Raw genomic sequence first — 24,516 nt, 5'->3', positions numbered from 1 at the left:
TATTTACAAGAAGAACCAACTGCAAAATTGTTCTGGGATTTCTTTCACTTAAACCGGCGCACAAAGTTTGTGAATGGCCCGAACACAGAGCTTGGTGGTGTCTCGATTCAAAAGCGGAAAGAAGTGGAATTTCCTCATGCCAAACACCATAGCCACCCAAAGGAATGGAACAAACATGGTTCTATTGCAGAGACACTTAGCCTGGGGATGAAAATCCCCTCCCCGGCTTCCGTGATCATAGATTATCCAATACTCACCCAATGCCACAACGCATGAGCTCTTCAGAAAGGGCAAAATACGCTCCTCAAATCGCCAAGCTCCGGGCCTTTATGGCAAACGGTTTAATAGGTGTGGATTTTGTACGCTGTTAGATATCCTGGAGTATCTTGCCGCTAGGCCGGTGTCCCGGTTTAATGTGCGAATATACCAGTGAAGTTGACGATCCTCAACGCCATTGCAACATCCAATTATCTGATGAAGAAGTTACTGAAGGTGTAAAGAAAATTCTGAATGAATCGGAACTAGTCTGTAGTCAAACCGGTCTGAATCCCTTCTACACCAAGAACAAACCGCCTGCTGTAAGCATTACACTTCCTCTTCATCTCTAATATCTTTGACTTATACAAGCTGTAACCCTTCTTCTTTATATGTATAGGGTGATGACCCTTTCTGGAAACGAAAATCCATAGAGAAAGCGGCAAACCCAACTGGAGATAAAGCGGTCAAACCAACCCGCCCGAAGACCAAAGCCGTAAAACGGACATCAAAGCGGAAAACGGCTGACCGGATCACTATGGAACTTGATGATGATACTGATGACCCAAAAGTTGAGGTAGAACTTGACTCACTTGGCTCTCTTTTTATGCATCTTGTTAACAATGATCTTCCTCAGGAGGAGGCAGAAGCTAGTCAGGCTAAGGACGTAGAGGTAATTACCCTTTCCTCCGGTTCAGACTCGATGCCAACACAAAAAACTCGCCAAACAATCCGGAAAGTAAGATTTTCTCATCCTCTTGCTCACTTGGATCCAACATTTATTTTGAAGACTCAACAGCATGAAGCTCGCCGGACAACCCGGCACAGTGGCCAACAGATCACATCTACCGGTTTACCTGATACCCTGGTTCGGAAGCGCCGGTCTGAGGTCTCTCCTACTTCTGACCATTCTTACCCCAAGGCAGGTTATTTCAGACAGCCTCTTAATCCGTCCTATTCAAATTATCAGGTGACACCTCCTTCCTCTTCTGGTGAATCGACAGCAACTCAACTCCCCCCTTTGAAAACTGTGGCTGGGTGAGTTATGAAAAACCTTTCCTTTCAATGCGCCCTACAACTTTTGAACAGGATGTTAACCCTTTTTATTCTGTTTGCAGGGCCAAAGCCAGACCCAGCAAGAAAGCTCGGGTCACCAATCCGCCAGAAGACCCTGTTGCTGAAGAAGAAGAACCAAGAGGTGAACCGGAGCAGACTGGTGAAACGGAAGGCCTCCATCCCGAAACAAGTTTTGATGATCCGCCCCTTGACGGCCAACACATTGACGAACCAACAGATGCTGAGCCTGCCGCCCCTGATACTGAACCGGTAGAACCAAACTGGGATAATCCAATGAAATACACTGAAATTCCATCATCAGCCACCAAAAATCCTGAAGGCCAAGGTGATGACGTTATTGTTACTGGAATAGGCCACAGCTCTCCTGGTCATCCCGTCATTTTGGCTCAACATAGTGCCAAAGAAGAACAAATTGCCAGGGATAAAGGTAAATGGAGCAGCAACCTATCAAACTATGCTCATCTTAACGCTGATGAGCTTCATTCCGGCTTCTTGAACCGTCTGCACTCAAACCGGGATTATGAAGCCGGTTTGGTGAATTTGATGAAAGAACGATATGAGGTAAATGCTTCTCCCTTGTACATTAATTTATAGCTGAAATACTATTCCAAGTAGCCTCCAAGAGCCATTTTATGATTGTTAATCATAAACCGGGTCTTTGTAACACTTCAAGCATCCCATCATTGATCTTTGCAAAGGCGTGTCCTCAATCATAGAGAAGACTCATGTTTGAAAAATTAGATAACGTTTTGCAGCATAGCCCCCAAAGGCCGGTTTAACTTGGCAAGTTAATCCGGTTTTTAATCCACACTGCCGGTTTAGAACAAACGTACATTAGCCCCCAAGTGTCAAGGATAATGCTTGCATTGTGCTGGAGACTTGTATAGAGGGTAGTATTTGAGAGCAAATAGGCATTAGCTCCCAAGTATGAAGTGGATAACTTGTTATATGCTTTACACTTAGTGCATAAATATGTTGTATTGTTGAATATACCTTCAATGTTGCAGGCTGAACTGAGAAGCAAAGATGCCCAAAACTCTAACTTGCAAGAAAATGTGAAGTCTCAACAAGCCGAAGCTACAAAAGCCAAAGAGGAGCTGACACAGGCCCTGGCCGGAATGGAAAAATTGAAAGAATCCTTCAACCAAGATCGTGCTAAATGGGAAACCGAAAAAGCCAGTTTGACCAAAAGAGCTGTAGATGCCGAGGAAGCCCTGAAACCGGTGGTTGAAGAACTAGCCGATTTGAAGCGCCAAATCAACACTATGACCTCTGCTATCTTTGGTAAGTGTTTATTTATGTATGTTGCACCAGTCAATGAATCTTAGAACTAACCAAAATGTTGATAAAATCTTTGGCAGGAACTCGGATCACTCATCTTGGTGCAGATATGCGGATGAAGCTCAAAGCGGCATATACCTTAGTTGAGCAGCTATACTCTGGGTCTCAGCGAGCCATTAGTACAGCGGCTTATAACAAACCGGCGCCAACGTTGATTAAGGAGACCCTTGAGAAGCTGGGCATGTTACCGGCGCGCATTGCCGAGTTGAAAAGAGCCGCTGCGAGAGCAGGAGCATTAACCGCCCTTGTTCGAGCCAAGGCCTGGATTCCAGACCTTGAAGCGGAGGATATCATTAAAGGATATCCAGGCGTTAAAGAAGACGGTTCAGACTTTGACAATGATGATCTTCGGCGGCTGACCAAACAGATGCGGCCAGTGGCCAACAAATTGGCTGAGGACGGCGATTTGTCCCATTTTCAACCATTTTATGATGCAGAAGGGAGAAGACAGCCGGCCGAGATCCATGAAGTCGAAGAACTTGTGCCTCCGATTCGTAAGCACACTTATGCCCCTGATATTAACCCTTTTGATCTTATCCATGAGGAAGCAGTGTTCCAAGCTTTAACCGGAATCGATTGGTCAACGGCTGATTTCCAGCGGCTGGGGAGGGATGAAGAAGTACCTACACCAACTGATCCGCAACCGTCAAACCGTCGTGATGAAGAGTCCTGATCCGGTCGCCGGTTTACATGGCTACTATGAAAAACAATGGCACTGTTTGAGCCGCTTTGAAGCTTCATGTAATAGGATAGCTGAAACTTTGTTTATCTGCCATGCCATCGAGCATGTTTCATAACCCTTTGTGACAATCTGTGCCGCCCTTCAGGATATATTTTATGCATAGTCTATGATGACTTGCCTTCCTGGGTACAAAAAACTTAAAAGTGTCTAGCGGTTTACCGCTAAACATGTCATAATATCCAAGAAGTATATAGTACTTGAGCTGAATAATCAAGTGTTTGTACAAAAAATAATGTACAGAACATACCTCATTGAGTGAGCAAACGTGTATACAGAAAAGGTGTTTAACACCAACCCGATACGTTTGATAATTTCATCTTCATAATGTTGGTCTATCTATTAAACCGGACCGGTATAACTACCGGATTTTCTTCATAACACTGGTGATTTAGTCAAACCAGACCAGGTCAATGACCACCGGTTTATAATTGATCATGTGCCAACAACTGGTGGTTGGAAAGCAAGCCGGGTCAAGGACGCCGGTTTATCAAAAAATACTTATGATTGTCAACAAAAAAAATTCAAATAGGAAAATATGCGAGGCTTTTTACGAGCTGCCAGGCTCCAAATTGAGGCTTTTCATGGGCTGCCAGGCCTCTGAGTTTAAACCATTTAACAAAGCCTTTTAAGATGGGCCTCCAATTAACCAGTCACCGTTTTTACTATGACAAGTTCAGGGTCTGTAAAAGATTGACTTGTCAAACGTTCGATGGGTCATCCCAGGATTACCTGGATAGGAGTGGCTTACTTGATGAAGGCAGGTTAACCCGGGGTTTTAGGTGAATACACCAGGCTTCCAAGCCGTGGCTTGATAGCCAGTTACAAGGGTCCTTTCAAACTCTTTGTTGCTTTGCAAAAAAGAGCCCCCAAGTAACTTTGTGAGCGATGCTCAGCGTGTGCCTATGTTTGAGTTTGTACTGTGTACAATACTCTCTTGGCTCCACAGATTTTTCCTTGTGCGGCTGAAATGCCTATCAAGAGGTGTAGCTGTGGTTCAAGCATGACCGAGCCCCCCTAGTGATTTTCTTTATCTTTATGCAGCTGCTAAAGCCGGTTTAACAAAGGCTCCGCTTTGACCGTTAACTTGAAAAAGCACACACATGATATAAGAAAGAACAGATACCCCGCTTATAACGGAGGCTCCGGTTTATTATATGGTATATACACTGTCATAAATATGTACAGGTGAAGAGCCTATGGCTTCAAGTATATTAAGGCCGAAGGAGAGCTGTGTTCCATGGCCGCTTTGTCTCCTCCGATTGACGTGAGTCTTCATGCTCTCGAACATCAATGAGGTAGTAGGATCCGTTGTGCAGATTTTTGCTGACCACAAAGGGTCCTTCCCAAGGGGGGGATAACTTGTACATATCAGTCTGATCCTGGATGAGCCGGAGCACCAAATCACCTTCTTGAAAGGTTCTGGTTTTAACCCGGCGGCTGTGATAACGTCGAAGATCTTGTTGATAAATCGCCAAACGCGCTGCTGCAAGATCCCACTCTTCATCCAACAGGTCCAAAGAATCCTGACGTGCCTTCTCATTATCAGCTTCAACATAAGCTGCCACACGGGGCGAATTGTGACGGATGTCACTAGGAAGAACCGCCTCTGCTCCATAAACCATGAAGAAAGGCGTGTAACACGTAGACCTATTGGGTGTGGTGTTGATGCTCCATAACACAGATGGTAGCTCCTCGACCCAACAACCCGACGTCCGCTTTAAGGGAACCATAAGCCTTGGTTTGATACCCCGTAGAATTTCTTGATTCGCCCTTTCCGCTTGACCATTAGATTGGGGGTGAGCCACTGATGCTAGATCAAGCCGGATGTGCTCACGTTGACAGAATTCTTCCATCTCTCCTTTTGACAAGTTAGTGCCATTATCTATTATAATGCTATGTGGAAAGCCAAACAGGAATATCACCTTTTTGATGAATTGAACCGCCGTGGCTGCATCACACTTGTTGACTGGCTCTGCCTCTACCCATTTAGTGAATTTATCAACTGCTACTAACAGATGGGTCTTATTGTCCTTGGAGCGCTTGAAGGGCCCAACCATATCCAGCCCCCTAGTGGCAAACGGCCATGTAATTGGAATCATCTGCAACTCTTGAGCCGGAACGTGCGCACGGCAGGCAAACTTTTGACATCCATCACATCTTTTGACTAAATCCTCCGCATCAGCATGCGCCGTCAACCAGTAAAAACTGTGGCGAAAAGCTTTAGCAACCAACGACTTTGAACCGACGTGGTGACCGCAATCCCCTTCATGAATTTCTCACAAAATTTCACAACCTTCTTGAGGAGAAACGCATCGTTGAATCGCTCCTGAAACACTGTAATGATGTAACTCCCCGTTGAGTATGGTCATGGACTTGGAACGCCGGATTATCTGTCGAGCCAACGTTTCCTCAGCTGGTAACTCGCCCCGGTTCATGTAATCCAGATATGGGATCGTCCAATCCGGTATGGCATGCAGAGCTGCCACCAACTGAGCCTCCGGATCAGGAATAGCCAAATCTTCTCTGGTTGGTATTTTGACTGACGGATTGTGCAATACATCAAGAAAGACATTGGGCAGAACCGGTTTACGTTGGGAACCGAGACGACTTAAAGCATCCACCGCTTCATTCTTCCGCCAGTCTATGTGGTCCACCTGATAACCTTTAAAGTGACCAGCCACGGCATCCACCTCTTGTCGATATGCAGCCATGAGTGGGTCCTTAGAACCCCAAGTGCCAGACACTTGCTGAGCCAGTAGATCTGAATCGCCGAAGCACTTAACCCGGCTCAAATTCATCTCTTTAGCCATCCGAAGACCGTGGAGTAAAGCCTCATATTCAGCTGCATTGTTAGTACAAGGGAACATTAAACGGAGGACATAACAAAACTTATCACCTCGTGGGGAAGTTAATACGACTCCAACCCCCGAACCCTCTAGCTGTCTGGACCCATCAAAATGAATAGTCCAATATGTATTATCTGGTTTCTCCTCAGGTGCCTGTAACTCTGTCCAATCGTTGATGAAATCTACGAGTGCCTGGGACTTGATCGCCGTGCGGGGTATATATTTGAGCCTGTGGGGTCCAAGCTCAATGGCCCACTTGGCAATCCGGCTAGTTGCCTCTCTGTTTTGAATGATGTTGCCTAGAGGAGCTGAACTGACTACTATGATAGGATGGCCCTGAAAATAGTGTTTGAGCTTCCGACTTGCCATAAACACCCCATACACCAGTTTCTGCCAATGCGGATACCTCTGCTTTGACTCGATGAGCACCTCACTGATATAATAAACCGGCCGTTGAACCGGATACTCTTTGCCAGGCTCCTTGCGCTCTACCACAATAGCTACGCTGACAGCCCGGGCATTGGCAGCCACATATAATAATAATGGCTCTTTATCGATCGGTGCTGCCAGCACGGGCGGTTTCACGAGCTGCCTCTTCAGATCTTCAAACGCCTTATCAGCTGCCTCACTCCAGACAAAGTTATCCGTTTTCTTGAGCATCTGTGGGTTGGCCTTTTCTCCAAGGCGGCTGATAAACCGGCTCAAGGCTGTAATCTGGCCGGCCAGACGTTGCACATCGTTAATACACGCCGGTTTAGCCAAGGACGTAATCGCTGCAATCTTTTCCGGATTAGCCTCAATGCCTCTGTTTGAAACCAGAAAGCCTAAGAGCTTGTCTGTCGGGACACCAAAAACACACTTCTCCGGATTGAGCATCATCTTGTAAACTCGGAGATTGTCAAAGGTTTCCCGTAGATCATCTATCAAAGTCTCCTCCTTTCTGGATTTGACATCAATATCATCTACATACGCATGAACATTGCGCCCAATTTGCTTATGAAGGCAATTCTGAACACATCGCTGGTAAGTTGCCTGGGCACTCTTGAGTACAAAGGGCATGGAAACATAGCAGAAGGCTCCAAAGGGAGTTATAAAGGCTATCTTCTCCTGGTCCTTAACTGCCATTTTGATCTGATGATAACCAGAGTAAGAATCCAAAAAACACAAACGGTCACAACCCGCTGTAGCATCAATTATCTAATCAATGCGAGGGAGAGCAAAGGGGTCTGCAGGGCAAGCCTTGTTTAAATCTATGTAGTCCACACACATGCGCCAAGTGCCGTTTTTCTTAAGAACCAGCACCGGATTGGCTAACCACTCTGGATGAAAAACTTCAACAATAAACCTAGCAGCCAACAAACGGGCGACCTCTTCACCTATAGCCTTGTGCCTTTCCTCGTTGAAGCGGCGGAGGAACTGTCGGACCGGTTTGAAAATCGGATCAATGTTGAGTGTGTGCTCAGCGAGTTCTCTCGGTACACCTGGCATGTCAGAAGGTTTCCATGCAAAGATGTCCTGATTCTCATGGATGAACTCGATGAGCGCGCTTTCCTATTTGGGATCCAGGTTAGCGCTGATGCTGAACTGTTTGGATGAATCGCCAGGGACAAAGTCAACCATCTTAGTGTTTGTAGCTGATTTGAACTTCAATGCTGGATCATGTTCCGTGGTTGGCTTTTTTAAGGAGGTCATGTCTGTCGGATCAACTTGCTCCTTAAAGAATTTTAACTCCTCCGTGGCACAAACCGACTCAGCATAAGCCGCATCGCCTTCTTCACACTCCAAAGCAATCTTTCTACTTCCATGTACTGTGATAGTCCCCTTATGACCTGGCATTTTAAGCTGTAGGTAAACATAACATGGCCTTGCCATAAACTTAGCATAAACTGGCCACCAAAACAAGGTGTGGTACGAACTTTTGATCTTCACCACCTCAAATGTCAATGTTTCTGACCTTGAATCGTAGTCATCTCCAAAAGCTACACCCAAAGCTATCTTACCAACAGGATATGCAGACTTACCAGGCACCACACCATGAAATACCATATTCGATGGTTTAAGATCCTTATCTATCAACCCCATACGGCGGAATGTATCATAATACAAAATATTGATACTACTTCCCCCATCCATGAGCACTTTAGTGAACTTGTATCCCCCAACTTGAGGGGCTACCACCAAGGCCAAATGACCTGGATTATCAACCTGGGGTGGGTGATCCTCTCTGCTCCACAAAATAGGTTGCTCCGACCAGCGTAAATACTGAGGTACTGCCGGCTCAACAGAGTTGACTACCCTTTTGTGAAGCTTCTGATCACGTTTGCACAAACTAGTAGTGAAGACATGATATTGCCCGTTGTTCAGCTATTTGGGATTGCTCTGATAACCCAACTGCTGCTACTGCTGCTGACTCCCCTGATGGTTGTAACCTCCCTGGTTGCCTTGGTGTCCTTGATTGACGTGTCCGGTTTGATTGCCTGGAAACCCTGAACCGGAACCACCGCCTCCGTAACCCGGCCCGTGGAAACCTCCTCCTGAACCATCGGGCGGGCCGTTGTCATATTGGAACATATTGGAATTCTTGAAATCCCACATGATATAACAATCTTTCCAGAGATGTGATGCCGGTTTCTCCTTCGATCCATGCTTTGGACAGGGCTGATTTAACAAACGCTCCAAATTGTTGCCTGGACCTCCACCCCTCTGGGGCTGCTTGCCTTTACGACGCTGGCCATTCTCCTGCGTGTTGGTATTTGCGACAAAGTCCAAACCACTGTCGGCCTTGCGCTTACCAGCGTTTCCATGGCCTGTCGGATTGTGTTGTTGGCCTTTGGCATTGCCGGTCTTCTTACCCTTCTCCGGTTTGTCTTCCTTTGAATCCGGATCCTTGGTATTATCTGAATCAGCGTATTTAACCAAAGCGGCCATGAGTGTTGACATGTCATTGTAGTGACGTCTGAGCCTTCCCAACTTCTATTTCAATGGTTTGAAACGGCAATTACCCTCTAACGTTAACACTGCGGTGTTTGCATTGATACGATCTGATGAATGCAAAATCGCCGAGACCCGTTTGACCCAATGGGTCGTGGACTCCCCTTCCTCTTGGACACAAGTGGCCAGATCTACAATTGACATTGGCTGCTTACACGTATCCTTGAAGTTCTGGATAAATCGGTGCTTCAGTTCGGCCCATGATCCAATAGAGTTGGTCGACAAGCTCTTCAACCAAGTGCGAGCTGTTCCTTCCAACATCATGGTGAAATATTTAGCACACACCGCCTCATCCACATCTAACATCTCCATTGCCATCTCATAGCTCTCCACCCACGCCTCTGGCTGCAAATCGGCGGTATAATTTGGTACCTTACGAGGTCCCTTGAAATCCTTGGGTAGTCACACATTACACAAAGCATGAGTTAAACACGGTACCCCTAAGGAACTGAACATCACCCCTGGCTCCACGGAGGCGGTGGGGTGAAGCAGAGTATGCTGTCGTGCTTTGTGTCGAGCTGTCAACTCGGCCTCTCGACGTGCGCGGCCATGGTCCACAACATCTTGCGCATTAGCACCTCCCCCGGCCGGGTTGTTCCCTCGTGGCGAATTTCGGCGGCGTGCACTACTAGACACGGGCCGGTTCGTCTTCCACGTGTCTGCTATAACTCCGGCTTGGACGGGGAGTGGAATGAATCCTCTCGCGGCTGTGTGAATATGCTTGTTGTTGATTTAGTGCTGTCTGAAGGAGATCCCTGGCCCGACGTGCTTCCACTGCAACTGGTGACTCGCCGTCGGTTGGGGGGGCTGCCAGGCGTGAAGCGACGGCCACAATGTTGTCCAACGGGTTGGAATAATGCCCGGGCGGCATTGATGGTACAACATTGTTCTTGCGAGGCAGGTCCGTTGTGCGCAGCTGAACCGGCGCTCCTACTCCCGGCGCCCCCGCCCGGTTTAGCGTGGGTTGGTTACCAGCTCCTGCACCTGGCGTGTTGAAAAGATTCTGTGGCTCATAAACCGACGGGAGACGTGACCGGTACCTTCTTCTCATGACTTCCTCTGAAGCATTCTGATCCAGTCTAATCCGGTAAGCCTGTGCTTCCAACTCGGCCCGCTCCGTAGCCATCCTGGCGTTCTCTGCTGCCAGGTCCGCTTTAGCCTGGGCTATCTGATCTTTCACCTTTGCAATCTCCGCATCGTGCTGATCCCTGGCTGCCGCATCTACCTCCGCGGACATCAATGTGGCCAGAGCATCGAACAAATCAGACAAGACTTGGGCCGGAGGTGGCGCCAAGCTTCCTGCCCCTGCTGGTGTGGCCGTCGTTGAACCGGAGAGCATTGCTGCGGCGGTAGATGAATGAGGCGCCGATTGTGTGCCGGCCATGAAGATGGCGGCCCGGTTTGGCAGACCGGGGGAATCCGGAATACTGTTGCCCTCGGATCCTCCCTCAATCCGGCCGTCCTGCAACTGGTAAAGCGATTCGGTTTCTCCACAAGACTTGTCATCAGAGCAGACTACGGTTTCCCCATCGGACACCGGTCCGTCCTCGTGCCCTGATCCATGGACGACACCTACGGAAACATGCCTTGCCTCGGGCTGAACCAGCAAAGAGCTTGCACGCCGAGCCGTTTTGATGATGTCGGTGCAGATGTCTGGCTCGGGGGCCGGTTCACTGATCTTGCCGATGAAGACGTGAATCCCACCAAAGGGGACCCGGTACCCGTATTCGATTGAATCGGCCTCGGGACCCCATCCGGCGTTGTCGATGTAGAGCTTGCTGCGGCGACTCTTCGTCATCCATCCCAAAGCGTATCCCTTAAGTCCATCGAAGTTGCCCTTCAAGAACTCGAAACCATCATGTGATAGCCCCACGGTGGGCGCCAACTGTCGTGGGTTTGTCATGGCAGATGTCCTCGTGAAAGGACTTAGTCGTGGAGCCATCGCAACGGGTTAGCTTAAAGGGGTTAAACCGGACAAGGGGACATGGGAGTTTATACTAGTTCGGCCCTTCGATGAAGGTAAAAGCCTACGTCTAGTTGTGATTGGTATTGCTAGGGTTTCGAAGGCCAGGGAGCGAATCCGCTTTGTCTGGCTCTACATGGGATGTGTTAAGATTACCCCTCTTGTGACATAGCTACCATGCGGCTATGCCTCTAAGTCGTGCCCCGACACGTGGGAGATATAGCCGCATTGTGGGTGTTACATGGTCATTGTTCCTTCTTGGTGGTGGCGGTAGCGGAGGGAGGCCAGCATTGCCCTGAGGACGGTCTTCACGAGGCTGGTCTCTCCAGGCGCCGTCCTGAGGCTGGCCTTGTCAGCGATCCTCACGAGTCTAGTCACACCACTCCTGGCGGGGACCGCGGTCATCCCAATGTCCTCCACTTCTGCCTCCTCCACGGCCGTAGCCTCGATCATTGTGCTCGGGGCGTCGACCGAGGCACCCATCTCGAATGGCCCAGAGCTCCTGACAGTCGTTGGTGTTGTGGCTGTGTACGTTGTGGAAGACGCAGAATGGACGACTACCCTTGGATGACTCTGTGTGGTCGCAGCCGCGCTTCATCTCTGGTTTAGCCGCGAGCACGGCAACCCCCTTGCGCTTCACGTCCTTGGCCTTGGCCTTCTGGTATTTTGGGTCGGCTGCTGGGAGTTCGAGGAGGGAGAGGCACCCTTCCTAAGCTCTGTCGCACTTGGTTGCCTTGTTGAACATCTCCAGAGCCGTGCACAGGTCCTCATGGATGGCGAGCTCCTCCTTCATCTTGACATCGCGGACGCCATCGGGGAATGCCGAGATGATGACTTCATCCAAAACCTTGGGGATATTGAGGCGAACGCTGTTGAAGCGCTAGATGTACTTCTGCAGGGTCTCCCCTGGCTGCTGCTTGATGCGCCGCAGGTCACCCACAGCAGGCGGACGGTCGCGAGTGCCCTGGAAGTTGGCAACGAAACGCTCACGCATCTCGCCGCAGGAGGAGATCGATACCGTGGGCAGATTCAGGAGCCACGAGCGTGCGCCATCCTTGAGGGCCATGGGGAACCAGTTTGCCATGACCTTTTCGTCACCGCTAGCCGCCTCGATGTTTAGCTCGTAGAGCTATAGGAACTCCGCAGGGCCAGGGGTGTCACCGTATGTAACACCCCGGATGTAATTTACCTTATATGTATCCCAGCTCTTGCCGTTTCCGGCGCTAAGTTATTTTATTTTCCTCGGGTTCGGGTTTTTGTCTCTGTGTGTTGTTGCCTTTTTCATGCATCTCATATCATGTCATCATGTGCATTGCATTTGCATACATATTCGTCTCATGCATCCGAGCATTTTCCCCGTTGTCCGTTTTGCATTCCGGCGCTCCTATCTCCTCCGGTGGTCCTTTCTACCTCTTTTCATGTGTGGGGGTTAAACATTTCCGGATTAGACCGAGACTTGTCATGCGGCCTTGGTTTACTACCGGTAGACCGCCTGTCAAGTTTCGTACCATTTGGACTTCGTTTGATACTCCAACGGTTAACTGAGGGACCGAGAAGGCCTTGTTTGTGTTGCAGCCCAACACCATTCAAATTTGGCCCAAAACCCACCTAAACCCTCTCCATCATCTAGAGCGTTCGATCACGATCGCATGGCCGAAAACCGCACTCCATTTGGAGCGTCCTAGCTCCCTCTACCTGTATAAATAGATCACTCTCGAAAATTTCGGATCTTCCCCTACCCTAAACCTAGATCCTCTCCCTCTCACCGCGCCGGACACGTCCGGTCTGGCCGGACACCACCGCGCCGCCGCCCCGCACCAGTGGCATCCCGCCACATGGCACCGCCGCCCTCCTAAACCGCCAGGCCCGCGAGGCCCAGCGCCGGCCCCCGCGGCCCATGTCGGGCGCCGCCATCTTCTCCACCCCGCCGCCTGGTCTCCTCGCGCGCCGCCCGAGCCCGGTTGCCGCCGCCCTATTCCACCTCGCCGTCGGCCGCCTCCGCCGCCTCACCGCGCGGCAGCATCGTCTCCAGTCGCCGGGATTTTGGGGCTCTTGTAACGCCCTTGATGCGGCTATATCTCCTACGTGTCAAAGCACGACTTAGAGGCATAACCGCATTGAAAGCAATGTCGCAAGTAAGGTAATCTTCACAACAACCCATGTAAATATATAAAAGGGGAAAGGAAACATAGTTGGCTTACACTCGCCACGTCACACAAATACATGAATAACATTACAATCATCCAATACACTCATGGTCCGACTACGGTACCAAAATAAAAGATCAACCCCAACAAGCGACATGGTCCCCGATCGCCCCAACTGGGCACCACTACTGATCATCTGGGAAAGACACATAGTAACGGCGAGAGTCTTCGTCGAACTCCCACTTGAGCTCAAGCGCATCATCTGGAACAGTATCATCGGTCCCTGCATCTGGTTTGGAAGTAATCTGTGAGTCACGGGGACTCAGCATTCTCGCACCCTAGCGATCAAGACTATTTAACCTTATAGGTAAGGCAAGGTAATATGTGGAGCTGCAGCAAGCGACTAGCATATATGGTGGCTAACCTGTTCGCAAAAGAGCACGATAAGAGAAGGCAAAGCACGAACGAAGAACTATGATCAAGAAGTGATCCTAGAACAACCTACGTGAAACATTACTCCAACACCGTGTTCACTTCCCAGACTCCGCCGAGAAGAGACCATCACGGTTACACACGCGGTTGAGTCATTTTAATTAAGTTAAGTTTCATGTTATCTACAACCGGACATTAACAAATTCCCATCTACGCATAACTGCGGGCACGGCTTTCGAAAGTTCAAATCCCTGCAGGGGAGTCCCAACTTAGCCCATCACAAGCTGTCACGGTCAACGAAGGATATTCCTTCTCCTGAGACATTCCGATCAGACTCGGCATCCCGGTTTTACAAGACATCCTCGACAATGGTAAAACAAGTCCAGCAACACCGCCCGAATGTGCCGACAAATCCCGATAGGAGCTGCACATATCTCGTTCTCAGGGCACACTCGGATGAGCAATCCGTACAACTAAAACCAGCCCTCGAGTTTCCCCGAGGTGGCGCTGCAAGGGGCTCTAGTTTGGACCAACACTCAGAGGAGCACTGGCCCGGGGGGTTTAAATAAACATGACCCTTTGGCTCTGGAAACCCAAGGGAAAAAGAGGCTAGGTGGCAAATGGTAAAACCAAGGTTGGGCATTGATGGAGGAGTTTTATTCAAGGCGAACTGTCAAGGGGTTCCCATTATCCCCCAACCGCGTAAGGAACGCAAAATCCGGGAACATAACACCGATATGACGGAAACTAGGGCGGCAAGAGTGGAACAAAACACTAGGCAAAAGGCCGAGCCTTCCATCCTTTACCAAGTATATAGGTGCATTAAGATAAACAAGATAATATGGTGATATCCCTACAATAAACAATGTTCCAACAAGGAACGATCTCCAATCTTCACCTGCAACTAGCAACGCTATAAGAGGGGCTGAGCAAAGCGGTAACATAGCCAATCAACGGTTTGCTAGGACATGGTGGATTAGAGGTTTGACATGGCAATTTGGGAGGCATGATAAGCAAGTGGTAGGTATCGTAGCATAGGCATAGCAAAAGAGCGAGCATCTAGCAAGCAAAGATAGAAGTGATTTCGAGGGTATGATCATCTTGCCTACAAAGTTGTCAGAGTTGACTTGATGCTCGTAAGCAAACTCAACGGGCTCCTCGTTAGCGAACTCGTCTCCCGCCTCTCCCCAAACAAGACAAACAAGCAAAAGGAACACAATCAACCACGTGCAATGCTCGAACAACATGATGCAAACATGGTATGCTATGCGGGATGCGATATGTGATGCATATGCAAGATTTGACAAGGAGTGATTGAACCTGGCCTCAACTTGGAAATCCAAGAGTGCCACTGGAAAGGTGAGGTGATTTCGGTTGAAATCTATATAAAGATCACCGGAATCGGATGCACGGTTTGGAAATGGCAAGCAAAACAAATATGGCACCGGTCTGCGATAATCAGCAAGTAGCCATCTAAATGCATCAAGATAAATATGCTACAGCACTCAAACATGACAACAAAATACCTGGAAGGGATACACTCATGATTCTTGACAAAAGATGAACACTGAGCTACAGCTAATTCATCCATTAACAGGTTCAAACAAGCATGGCAAAAGTGCAAATGATAACAGGTTTCAGACTTAGTGAAATTAACACAAGTCTGGAATTTAACATCAGGTAGCACACTTTAGAGCATGAAAACTACATGCTTCAGGAACTTAACATGGCAAAGCAAGGCATGACATGAAGCTACTCAAAGCATTTAACATAAGTCCCTTAGTGACTGTTGGGGATATTACTGCTGGGCGTAAACCGGCCTATCTGGGCCGGGTCAACTTCATTAGTAGTTCAAGAGTGCTAAAGCCCAAGAAGACAGACGAGGGTCTATGGCCCGTGGTCGGTTTAGATTTGTAGCTGTAAACCGGCATTTGTATATAAACTTGTATTGTAAGTTAGGAATAAGGAGAGACCAACCCGGATACGAATATGGACCGGTGTTGGGACTCTGTGAACCGACGGGCGTCACCCGTGTATATAAGGGGACGACCCGGCGGCGGTTCAAGGACAACAAACAACAACTCGAGACATAGGCGAAGCTTGTTTGCTCCCTAGTCAACGAAATCCCATCAATTCCATCAAAACTAGACGTAGGCTTTTACCTTCATCGAAGGGGCCGAACTAGTATAAACTCTCTTGCGTCCCTATGTCCACTTTAACCCCTTCAAGCTAACCCGTCGCGATGGCTCCACGACTAAGTCCTTTCTCTAGGACATCTGCCGTGACAAAACCACGATAGTTGGCGCCCACCCTGGGGCTATCGCATGATGGTTTCAGGTTCTTGGAGGGCCGCTTTGAAGGACTCGAGGGCTACGCTGTAGGCCGGATGACTAAGAGTCGTCGCGGCAAGCTCTACATCGACAACGCAGGCTGGGGCCCCGAGGCCGGCTCAGTTGAGTACGGGTACCGGGTCCCCTTTGGTGGCATTCACGTTTTCATTGGCAAGATCGGTGAACCGGACCCTGAGCCAGACATCTGCACTGACCTCGTCGAGATGGCTCAGCGTGCACGATCCGCCCGGGTTAAACCGGCCATGAAGCGTGCCTTCGTGGGAGTCATCCATGGAGGAAGTTATGAGGATGGATCGGAATCTCGCGGCGAGACCGTCGTTTGTTCCAATGACGAGTCATCGACCGGAGAAACCGAATCTCTTTATCAGCTACAAGATGGCCGGATTGGGGGCTGTTCCGATGGCGACAGTATTCTGGACCCCTCTAATCTACCCAACCGAGTTGGAATATTCATGGCCGGCACACAAGCAGCGCTTCATTCTTCGACCGCTGCGGCAACAACCTCCGGTTTAGCAGCGGCGACGGCTGCTGGGGCAGGAGGCCCTGTGCGCCCGCCGGCTCAAGTTCTATCAGAGCTATTTGATGCGTTGGCTGTGCTTATGGAGGAAGCTAATCCGGCGGATCAGGACGTCCACAATGCAGAGATTGCAAAGATAAAGGAACAGATCACCCAGGCCAAGGCGGATCTGGCAGCTGAGGACAACAGGATGGCCACAGAGCGGGCCGCTCTAGACGCACAAGCCTACAGGCTCATGTTGGACCAAAGTGCGTCGCAGGAAGTCATGAGGAGGAAGTACCGATCCTGTTTGCCTCCGGTTTTCGAGGCCAGAGACCTTTTCAACACCCCAGGAGCAGGAACCAGTAATCCGCTGGAGGAAAACCGGGTGGAAGCTCCTAGGACCGGTGCGCCGGTTCAGCCTCGTCAGATGGACCCGCCTGGTCAAAACACCGTTATACCTCAGGCTGTTTTAACACCTCCGGGTCACTACTCCAACCCAATGGACAATCTCGTCGCCGCTGCTGCACGGCTGGAGGCCATTCCAATTGAAGGTGACTCGCTGCAGGCAGTAGAGACACGACGGGTCAAGGAGCTTCTGAGGACAGCTTTGGCCCAACAGGAAGCATACTCGTACAACCGCGACCGGATCCACTCAACCCCCCGTCCAAGCCGGAGCTATAGCAGACATATGGATGAACCGGCAGTGTCGAGTAATGAACGACGTGGAGCACCCCGTGGCAACAACCCGGCGGGTGGTGCTGATAACGCTCAGGAAGTGGTGGACCGGACCCGAGCGCGCAGGGAGGCCGAGTTAGCCGCACAGGATCAGGCTCGGCAGCTCACGCCAGTTCATCCAACTATCTCGATCGAACCTGGTGTCACTTCTAGTTCTTTGGGGGTGCCTTGCCTTGTCCCCGCTTTACGCAATGTGCGCCTGCCCAAGGATTTCAAAGGCCCGCGCAAAGTACCAAATTACACGGCGGATCAACCTCCAGAGACATGGGTGGAGAGCTATGAGATGGCCATGGAGATGATTGATGTGGATGACGCGGCGTGTGCGAAATACTTCACCATGATGCTTGAAGGAACAGCCCGTACTTGGTTAAAAAGCTTGCCGGCTAATTCTATCAGTTCATGGGCCCAATTACGAGCTCGGTTTATCAGCAATTTCAAGGATACATGTAAACAGCCTATGTCGATAGTGGACTTAGCTGCCTGCGTCCAGGAGGAAGGAGAATCGACGACTCATTGGGTGCGCCGGGTTTCACAAGTGTTGCATTCATCAGACCGCATCAATGATGACACCGCTGTATTAACCCTAGAAGGCAACTGCCAGTTTGGGCCCCTAAAGCTGATGTTCGGACGGATGAAGCATCATTGCACTGACATGGGGACCCTCATGGCTGCTTTGGTAAAGTATGCTGATTCTGATAGTACCAAGGATCCCGAATTTGATGATGACAAGGCAGGGAAGGGAAAGAGGAACAACAACTCCAAAGGTCAGCAGCATCACTGGGCAGGCAATGGTGGTGGAGGCAAGCGTAAAGCGGATGGTAACATGGACTTTGTGGCTAATACCAATACACAGGACAATGGCCAGCGACGCAAGGGTAAACCGAAAAATCGCAATGGGGCACCCAACCCTAACCCGGACCGCCTAAACTATCTACTGAGCCAGCCCTGTCCAAGACATGGGACGAAGGAGGCGCCAGCAAACCACCTTTGGAAGGATTGCCTCATTATGAAGGAGTTCAAGAATTCTAATGCTTTCCGGTATGATCACGGCCCCGGCGGTGGCTCAGGGTCCGGGCTGGGTTACGGTGGAGGAAATTCCGGTTCAGGATTTAACGGTAATCCGGGCGGACATAATAATCAAAATAGTCAGAACAACCAGGGCGGTTACAACCAACAGCAGCAACAGTCAGGTTACCAGAGCAACCCAAAGCAGTTGAGTAGTGGGCAGTACCATGTCTTCACCACTAGCTTGGACAAGCGAGACCGGAAGGTTCAGAGGCGGGCGGTCAACTCTGTTGAACCGGCCGTGCCCCGTTATCTACGCTGGTCTGAATAGCCAATCATATGGAGCAGAGAGGATCACCCTCCCCAGGTTGATAATCCAGGTCAGTTGGCTCTAGTGGTGGCGCCTCAGGTAGGAGGTTACAAGTTCACCAAAGTGCTCATGGATGGGGGGAGCAGCATTAATATCTTGTACTATGAGACCTTCCGTCGTATGGGACTAACAGATAAAAATCTCAAACCGTCTAATACGGTGTTCCACGGTGTAGTACCTGGCAAATCAGCATATCCTGTTGGTAAGATAGCTCTGGAAGTGGCCTTTGGGGATGATCATGATTCCAGGTCGGAGACATTGACGTTTGAAGTGGTGAAAATCCAAAGTCCATATCACGCCCTGTTTGGGCGACCGGCCTACGCCAAGTTTATGGCACGGCCCTGTTATGTGTATTTGCAGCTCAAGATGCCGGGTCACAAGGGGACAATAACGGTTCACAGAAGCCACAAAATTGCTTTGGAGTGCGAGGAAGGAGATGCGGCCTATGCAGAGTCGGTTTGTGCCACCGAGGAGCTGAAGTATTATAAGGACAATGTTGATCCGGCGGACATGACTCCATTAAAGAAGCCAACTACGGAGCATAATCCGGCCCTGAAGTTCAAATCAGTAGCAGAAACTAAGCTTGTTGACTTTGTACCTGGTGATTCGTCCAAGCAGTTCAGCATCGGTGCCAACTTGGATCCGAAATAGGAAAGCGCACTCATCGAGTTCATCCGTGAGAATCGGGACATTTTTGCATGGAAGCCCTCTGACATGCCAGGTGTACCGAGGCAACTAGCTGAGCACACCTTTAATGTGGATCCTAAATACAAACCCGTGAAACAGTTCCTCCGCCGGTTTAACGAAGAAAGACGCAAGGCGATTGGAGAAGAGGTAGCCAGGCTCTTAGCAGCTGGCTTTATTGTTGAAGTTTTTCACCCTGAGTGGCTTGCCAATCCGGTACTGGTCCTTAAGAAAAATGGCACCTGGCGCATGTGTGTGGATTACACAGATCTTAATAAGGCTTGCCCAGTAGATCCTTTTGCCCTCCCCCGTATTGATCAAATTATTGATGTTACGGCGGGTTGTGAGCGTTTAAGTTTTTTGGATGCATATTCTGGCTATCATCAGATCAAAATGGCAGTTAAGGACCAGGAGAAGATAGCATTCATAACTCCCTTTGGAGCCTTCTGCTATGTGTCTATGCCCTTTGGGCTCAAGAGTGCCCAGGCAACTTATCAACGGTGTGTGCAAAATTGTCTTCACAAGCAGATTGGCCGTAATGTACATGCTTACGTGGATGATATCGTGGTCAAATCCAGGGAGAAGGAGACTCTGATTGATGATTTGAAGGAAACCTTTGATAACCTGAGGACATACAAGATGATGCTTAATCCGGACAAGTGTGTCTTTGGTGTACCGGCGGGCAAGTTATTAGGTTTTCTGGTGTCCAACAGGGGAATTGAGGCTAATCCGGAGAAGATCATAGCCATCACCTCCCTGGCTAAACCGAAGTGTATCAATGATGTTCAACGCCTGGCAGGCCGGATTGCCGCGTTAAGCCGGTTTATCAATCGTCTTGGTGAGAAGGCAATCCCTTTGTATCAGATGTTGAAGAAGACGGATCAGTTTGTCTGGAGTTCCGCTGCTGATGAAGCATTTGAGGACTTAAAGCGGCAATTGGCCAATCCACCTATGCTCGCCGCTCCCATTGACAAGGAGTTGTTACTGCTATATGTTGCTACTAATGCTCGGGCGGTCAGCGTGGCTATTGTGGTGGAGCGAAAGGAGGCAGGTAAGGAGCATCCGGCTCAACGTCCAGTCTATTATATCAGCGAGGTACTCATTGAGTCCAAGCAAAGGTATCCGCATTGGCAGAAGCTGGTGTGTGGAGTTTTTATGCCAAGCCGGAAGCTTAAACAATACTTCTAAGGGCACCCAATTACGGTGGTCAGTTCTGCTCCTTTGGGGGATATCATCCAGAACCGGGAAGCAACTGGCCGGATTGCCAAGTGGGCTATAGAGCTTGGGCCGCACGGTTTGAAGTATGTGCCTCGGATGGCGGTTAAGTCTCAAGCACTTGTTGATTTCATCAATGATAGGACGGAAATGCAAGCACCTGAAGAAAAGCCGGATCACGCATACTGGACCATCCATTTTGACGGATCCAGGCAATTGGAAGGCTCGGGGGCTGGAGTCGTATTAACTTCCCCACGAGGTGATAAGTTTTGTTACGTTCTCCGCTTAATGTTCGCTTGTACTAACAATGCAGCTGAGTATGAAGCCTTGCTCCATGGTCTCCGGATGGCTAAGGAGATGAATCTAAGTCGAGTTAAGTGTTTCGGTGACTCGGACCTTGTGGCTCAGCAAGTGTCTGGCACTTGGGACTCCAAGGACCCACTCATGGCAGCATATCGTCGTGAGGTGGATATTGTTGCAGGTCATTTTAAAGGCTATCAGGTGGACCACGTGGACCGGCAGAAAAATGAAGCGGCGGACGCTTTAAGCTGGCTAGGCTCTCAGCGCAAACCGGTCCCGCCCAATGTTTTTCTGGATGTGCTGCACAACCCGTCAGTCAAGATCCCTGGTGAAGCAGATTTGGCTATTCCTGATCCGGAGGCTCAATTGGTGGCAGCTCTTCATGTTATTCCGGATTGGATGCTTCCTTACCTGGCGTACAAGAACCGGGGCGAGTTACCAGAGGATGAGACTCTGGCCCGACAGATAATCTGGCGATCCAATCCATGACTATTATCAACGGCGAGTTGCATCATTGCAGTGTGTCAGGAGCATTTCAACGCTGTGTGTCTCCTGAAGAAGGCCGTGAAATTTTGTGTGAGATCCACGAAGGAGATTGTGGTCACCACGCCGGTTCAAAATCTCTGGTGGCTAAAGCGTTTCGCCATGGCTTCTATTGGTTAACTGCTCATGCTGATGCAGAGGATCTGGTCAGATGATGTGATGGTTGCCAAAAGTTTTCAAGACGTGCTCATGTACCGGCTCAAGAATTGAGAATGATTCCAATTACTTGGCCGTCTGCGACTTGGGGGCTGGATATGGTTGGGCCTTTCAAAAGGTCCAAAGATAAGAAGACCCACCTCCTGGTGGCGGTTGACAAGTTTACAAAGTGGGTGGAGGCAGAACCTGTTAGCAAGTGTGATGCGGCCACGGCAGTTCAGTTCATCAAAAAAGTGATTTTCCGGTTGGCTTTCCACACAGTATCATCACAGATAATGGTACCAATTTGTCCAAAGGTGCCATGAAGGAGTTCTGCGAACGGGAGCACATCTGGCTCGACGTTTCATCGGTGGCACATCCACAGTCCAATGGTCAAGCAGAAAGGGCTAATCAAGAGATCTTGAGAGGCATCAAGCCCCAGCCTATGGTTCCTTTGCAGAGAACACCGGGTTGTTGGGTAGAAGAGTTACCATCTGTGTTATGGAGCATCAATACTACACCCAACAGATCAACAGGATACACACCGTTCTTCATGGTTTACGGAGCGGAGGTGGTTCTCCCCAGTGATATCCGTCATGATTCACCCCGTGTGGCGGCTTATGTTGAAGCGGACAATGAGACAGCACGGCAAGACGCTTTGGACTTGTTGGATGAAGAACGTGACATAGCAGCTGCCCGCTTGGCGATTTACCAACAGGATCTTCGTCGTTATCACAGTCGCCGAGTCAGAACCAGAACCTTTCAGGAAGGAGATTTGGTGCTACGGCTCATCCAAGATCAGACTGATATGCATAAGCTATCCCCACCTTGGGAGGGGCCTTTCGTGGTCACCAAGAATCTGCACAACGGGTCATACTATCTGATCGATATTCGAGAGCATAAGGACTCACGTACATCAGAGGAGGAGACCAACAGGCCGTGGAACATAGCTCATCTTCGGCCTTACTATACCTGAGCCATTGGCTCTACTTATGTACATATTACGATGATGTACATATTATGATTAAATATAATAAACTGGAACCTCAGCTAAAGCGGGGTATCTGTTCTTTTACATCATGTGTGGTTACACGGAGTTGTTCTAAAGCGGCCTCTGGTTTACCCATTGAGTTAGCTTTTTAAAAGCATCATGTTATATCACTTGGGGGTTTGGTCGTGTCCGAACCAATACAATACCTCTTGATAGGCGAGAGCCACCAGATCACTTGGGGACTTGGTCACGTCTGAACTAGTCATGCCTCTTGATCGGCCTAAGGCCACAGAATCACTTGGGGGCTTGGTCGAACCCGAACCATTGCCATGCCACTTGATCGGCATAAATGCCACGGTTTCATTTGGGGACCTGGCTGACTAGAACCATAGTTACACCTATCGGGAGCTTGGTCGTCTTCGGCCATGGTAACGCCATCTGATCAGCTCAAATAAACCTTTTTTTGCAAACGGTTTTGCCATTGCCTTTGCTTCACACTTTTCTTTGAAAGGTATTTCTTTCTTTTTATTGCGTTTTTTTAAACCGACAAAGTTTTTAACCGGTTCACACTGTCAATTGACGGAACACGGTTCATTTCAATCCGGAGACTATTTGCCCGGTTTGATCTTTTTTATTAACATCCTCTTATGGAGTAACACGGTGTTTATTATAACCCGGCACAGTTTACATGGTAAACCGGCGTCATATATATATGGGAGCTGCTATCTCCTCCAACAGTGTGGGTTTATAAAACTCCGCTTCAAGATTGGCCAAGCCAACTTCACGCTCAACGATGGCAGGTATTATGTATCTCAAAAATTTGGTCATATACTTAAAAATTTCGGATGTTTTGATTTCATGTATGCAGACATCATATTCCGCCTGACGGTACAACCGCGGTGGCACTTGAAGATTTTTTATTGCAGAAAGTACTTTGGAAAGTTCATCACCCAAAGGAAGAGCAAGTGGCAGCGATTATGCACGAAGGCATATCAACATCAAAAGTATCAGCTAGCCTATTACAAGGCAACAAGGTGCCCACAATAAGATCATTATTTTTCGCAAAGGAGAAGCAGTTTTAAACCGGCTTCCTATTCAAGCTTGGTCACCAGCCTGGCCTGATGGTTGTGGGTCATCCTGCACCGCTTCAGCTTCAGTTTCTCTACCCAGCGGCTGGAAATCAACAGTTGTCCAGTCGATTCCCATTAATGCTTGAAAAACAGCTTCATCATGGATCAGCAACGACGGGTCAATATCGGGAGCGTAAGTATGCTTACGGATTGGAGGGATAAGATTTTCCGCGTCATGAATTGGTGCAGCTATTCGCTTGTTTTGATTGTCATATTGGGCTTGATAATGAGACAAGTCTGCTTCTTCAGCCAATTGACAAGCTAGCAGATGCACCTCCCGGTTTATTGCTCGCAGATCCGCTTCACCAAACTCTGACCCGTCTTCCTTCAAGCTGGGATAGCCCTGAGCCGCTTCAATAGGATCAAAATCCGGCACCCATGCTTTTTCCCGGATTAAGGCATTGATCGCACCGGTTCGAGCAGCAGATTTCTTCAGCTCTTCAACCCGGGCAGGAAGCACCAACAGTTTCATCAGAGTGTCCTGAATCAAGGTGGGCGTCGGCTTGTTGTGGGATGCAGTACAGATGATCCGCTGTGCACCAGTGTACAGTTGTTCGACCAACGTATAGGCGGCTTTCAATTTCTTCCGCACATCTGACCCCAAGTGACCAATGCGTGTCCCCGAAATATCATAAAGGGTTAACAAACCGGCAGCTCTGTAAAACGGCAGAATCAGTTCAGAAGTCAAACCGGCTTACCAAAGATAGCAGTGGTCATGGCATGCACGTGCCGCTTTATGCTGGTCAGTTCATCCGCCACCGGTT

Source organism: Triticum urartu, chromosome 6A (assembly GCF_056163025.1).
Source record: "Triticum urartu cultivar PI428250 chromosome 6A, HENAU_Tu73, whole genome shotgun sequence".
In the NCBI taxonomy this organism is placed as follows: Eukaryota; Viridiplantae; Streptophyta; class Magnoliopsida; order Poales; family Poaceae; genus Triticum; species Triticum urartu.
The sequence above is the reverse complement of the archived record's forward strand: the minus strand, read 5'-3'. Positions refer to the sequence as shown.